This window comes from Triticum dicoccoides, chromosome 5B, assembly GCF_002162155.2.
Source record: "Triticum dicoccoides isolate Atlit2015 ecotype Zavitan chromosome 5B, WEW_v2.0, whole genome shotgun sequence".
NCBI classification, from domain to species: Eukaryota; Viridiplantae; Streptophyta; class Magnoliopsida; order Poales; family Poaceae; genus Triticum; species Triticum dicoccoides.
Genome location: NC_041389.1, coordinates 705,387,721 through 705,392,594, shown reverse-complemented (window position 1 = coordinate 705,392,594; position 4,874 = coordinate 705,387,721).

Genomic DNA, 4,874 nt, shown 5'->3' with positions numbered 1-4,874 from the left:
CCCCCCTCTTGGCCGCACCCCTTTCTTGGAGTAAGGGGCAAGGCTGCGCCTCCCCCCTCTCCCCTGCCCCTATATATAGTGGAGGGGAGGGAGGGCATCCATACCTGAGCCCTTGGCGCCTCCCTCCCTCCCGTGACACCTCCTCCTCTCCCGTAGGTGCTTGGCGAAGCCCTGCAGGATTGCCACGCTCCTCCATCACCACCACGCCGTTGTGCTGCTGCTGGATGGAGTCTTCCTCAACCTCTCCCTCTCTCCTTGCTGGATCATGGCGTGGGAGACATCGTCGAGCTGTACGTGTGTTGAACGCGGAGGTGCCGTCCGTTCGGCACTAGGATCATCGGTGATCTGAATCACGACGAGTACGACTCCATCAACCCCGTTCACTTGAACGCTTCCGCTTAGCGATCTACAAGGGTATGTAGATGCACTCCCTTTCTACTCGTTGCTGGTCTCTCCATAGATAGATCTTGGTGTTACGTAGGAAAATTTTTGAATTTCTGCTACGTTCCCCAACATGGACCCACGCGTCAGCGACGACGGTCGTCCTTTTTTAAGCCGAGCGTGCGGCGGGGCCATCCTCATCCACTACCAGTCGCCCCCCGTCCCCATCTGGCCACCCCTGCCCCCACGCCGGCGACAACCCTAGCCACCGCCAGCATGGGTTTCTTCTCCGGCATTGGCAGCAGCCGCAAGGGCAAAGCCCCCGCCCGTCATTCCCCCTCCCTCCCCGCGCCGACGCGCGCTCCCTGGCAGAGGCAGCGCATCAACGTGCCGTTGCACCAGGCCGAGTGGCACTGGCACCACCGCGTGCCTCTGCCGTACCCGGATGTGACGCTGCCCATGACTGACATTTGGATCCGGAGAGGAACCCACTGCCGGCGGCGCCGCGGACGCCGAGGGCCCATGCGGAGGAGGTGCGGCGCCGGCGGGCGTTGCTGACGTCGGAGCAGCGCGCCGGCACACACGTCGCCGTCGACTCGCCCAACTGGGCTCGATGGTTTGCCTTCGAGCACGAGGAGGCGAGGCGGCGCGGCGTCCGCGGCGTCGACCACAGCCTTCCGCCGCCGCGCTCGTCGTCCGCGACGAGGACCAGGAGGCCGAGGCCGCCTACCAGGCGGCCATCAAGGAGAGCGAGGAGGAGGAGCGGTGGAGGGAGGCGGACAAGGCGGCTTTCGAGGCTGCCATGGCGGAGGCCATGGCCCTCTCCGCGGCGGGCGACTGCGTCGTGCCGCTGGTGGCCCCGCCGTCCCCGCCCAAAGCCGAGCCGGAGGCGCCGGCCTACCTCGAGCGCTACTCATGGAGCGAAGTGGTGCGCGAGTGGGTCAGCGCTCCGCCGATCTGGCTCGGGGCGACGGAGAAGCAGGAGGCGGCCTACCTCGACCACTGGCGCCACGTTCGGCTGGCCGAGGAGCGCCGGGAGGGCGAGCGCGAGGCAGAGGAGGAGGTGCGCCAGGCCCAGGCAGCGGTGGGCGCAGGCAGCGACGGCAAAGCCCGACATTACCGCCGTCTGGAACACGGCGTTCCCCTAGGCCGGCCCTGCGCCGACGCTGATCGACCTCACCGGTCCCGACGCAGACGCCGCCACCTCCGAGGACGCCTAGGGCAGCGCGTCGTCTAATTTTTAGTGTAATGTGGACTTTCGCCGGCCTTCGTGGCCGGCTTTATGTTTAATTAAATGCATATACTTATTTTCAAAATGCTTCCAATACTTTTTTTTGGCGTGCCGACGAAATGGGTCGGGCCAGCGTTGGTCGCTCGCGCCGACCCAAACACAACACCGGACGTTTGTGTCCGCCGGGCCGACCCAAACGGATAAAAAGCGGACAAATGCACCGTCCGTTTGGGTTGGCCCGTTGGAGTTGCTCTAAACTTACTCTTTCTGGAGGCGACCGAGTAAAAGTTTTCTTCATGCAAAGGCCGCTGGTCGACGGCGGCGACCTCGGGCCTCGGCGACCTCACGGGAGACCTTGCCGTGAACTGCACCTTGCCAATCTTCTTGAGCTCCGGGCGCAGCAGCACCCGCAGCGGGTACGACATCAGCGACGGGAAGTGCATGCCGAGTTCCACCTCACCCATATTCTTGAGCCCCGGGCGCAGCAACACGAGCAGCAGGTGTGTACGCAAGATCCCACAACACAAATACACAGACAAGCATGAGCAGAGAGCCCACATGACATGAGCAAACCACTAGGTGCTAGTGCCAAAGGCCATGAGTAGTTCCCGCAGCCGCAGGCCATGCCATTTGTCGTGGTTCCCGCAGCCGCATGCCATCCTCGATGCCTTTCTTCCAGGTGCCCAGAGTGATCCGATGGGTGTCGTCGTCAGAGTCCGAGGAGGGCAGGCCACTCTGTGGTGAGCACGGTGACCGCGGCGCGTATGGCGTCCAGTCCTTGACGGGATCCACATGAATGAGGACGTCGTGTCCCTTGACCGTTGGCGGTGTGGTGACGGCAATGCCACCCAGCCTGCACCTCGCTGCATCACCCAGAAGGTGTGCTTGGTCGGGATGAGAGCGACATCCCACACCCATACCTAGCAAGCGAAAGTTTTGTGAGACCGTGCTCGTGGGTGCGGCTGTCAAGCCAGTCGACGCGGCGGTCGAGCACCTCCTCCGTGTCCTCCACAAACAAGAAGTGTTGCGGCATCTTCTTGATGATGACGCAAACGTGGTGGTGGTAGGTCAGGACCGTGGCATGGTCATCCTCATGCCATGCCTTGATGAAGAATTTGGCGCCATCGGGGCGGTGAGGAAGCGAGCTTGACGACCTGGTCGCGGTGCATCGGGTGGTCAAACTGGATGAAATAGTCCCCCAGGTCGTGGCACGTGATCCGCAGCTGGTGCAGCGAGATGCGGAGCTGCGCCTCCACAGCCTAGGTGACCGCCATGGCGCTCAACGTCTTGCGCATATCCACAACGTGAGCGTGACGGCTTGGTGCCTAAGCAAAAACACCATGTGCTCCAACGCAGGTGGTGTTCCTGGGATGACGCGCATGATCGGTGATGATGCTATGCTCCATGGCAGGTGCGGGCGGCAGCTCAGCAGCCTGTGGCGAGACGACATCAGGAGGGAAGTGCAGCCTAGCCGCCACCGGCACCCTAGGAGTCCCTAGCAGCCCCTGACACTCTCGGCCAAAGTGGCTCGAGAGGTTGCAGATGATATAGCAGACGGGGTTGCGGCAGTCTTTCCAATAATACTTCTTGCTCTGGAATCAAAAGCATTTGCCCCTGAACTTGCTTAAGAAGGCAGCTCGCCCAACATCCACATTCGAGGCAGCGCGGCGGTCCGATGAAGGCAGAGCGGGACGCACGCTATTATCCAGCGAGTCCTTGCTAGTGTGCCGGCTTTTCCGGGACAAGGCCTCCATCCATCCACCGTCCGCACCTGAAAAGGAAAGATTGTCTCCATAAGCGGGCGCGACTACAATCGATTAAAGACGCTGCCACTCCAAAACCGGTTGTGCGCTCATATCTGCATACTAGAGGAATTGGTGCCGGTGGAGCACATGCCCTGGTGCTGGATCCAGGGCGGAGAGCCGGGATCTGGTATCACATCACCACATGGCAACTGGGAGCCGGGACCAGGAGGCAAAGGGAATGCAGGCTAGGGCACACGACGACTAACAGCTAAGATGGATCTACAGGATCTACACACGACGACTATTTTAGTGATCTAAACGCTCTTATATTAGTTTACGGAGGGAGTATCACTTATCATACACAAAGGGACACATTAACTCGCTATTCGCCAGATTTCTCGAGCGCATGAACTTGGTCATGAAAGAAGACTTGCGACACGACACAGGCTGATCTTTCTTCCAGATTCTAAAGCCTTGTCCCTCCACTGGTGGAAAAAGGGCCTTTGGTTGCGGTTCGCAACTGCCATTAGTCGCGGTTGCGCAACCGCGACCGAACGGGCGCGACTAAAGGCCCCCCCTTTAGTCGCGGTTGCTTAAGAACCGCGACTAAAGGCCCGTCCACGTGGGCGCCAGGTGGCCGTCGGGGCGGACGACCTTTAGTCGCGGTTCTTGTGGCTAATCGCGACTAAAGGCCGCCACAGGTTTTTGAAAAAAAAATTGAATTTTTTTTTCAAATTTCTGAATTATTTTAACCTCTAGTCTCTAATCACCACCCCTCATCACTTCTCAATTTATTCTTTTATCACCCCTCATCATTCCAAATCATCTAACTTCCCAACCGGTCACCCATCCCTCTCACTACTCCAGCCCAAGCACGCTTAACTTCCGGGTTCTATTCTCCCACGCTCCAAGTCTGCACTTGTTGTTTTCCTGACAATAATAAGATGTCAATCCTATTAACCTTCAGGAATTTTGCTTGAGCATGAAGTGACACATTTCACTGTTTGAGTTTGAAACTATTGTTTTAAAAAACAATAATTATTTAGTAACACTAATATTTCTTGAATAATTAGTTTGACCATTGTTTGACCACAGTTTGACCACAGTTGACCACAGTTTGACCAGATTTGACCAAAATTGAAATAATTAAAATAATTATTTAGTAACACTAATATTCTAGAATAATTAGTTTGACCATTGTTTGACCATAGTTTGCCCACTGTTTGAATATTTTTCAATTTTTTCCACTCTAGATCTTACAAGCCCCGTAACTTTTTTTCTATTAGGTTTTTGAGGATTTTGAAAATGTTTAACGGGGTTCCCCCGTTAAATTTGGATGTAACTTTTCGAGTAGATGATTTTTCATATAAAAAACTTTTTCATCCGAGTTAGTATGCAAAAGTTATGCCCATTTTTACAAATTTCAGAGAGATTTTGCAAATAAAGTCAAAATTCACATTTGCAAATTTTCCCAACAACTAGACCACATATCACATGAGAAACTTATTTTCTTTTAT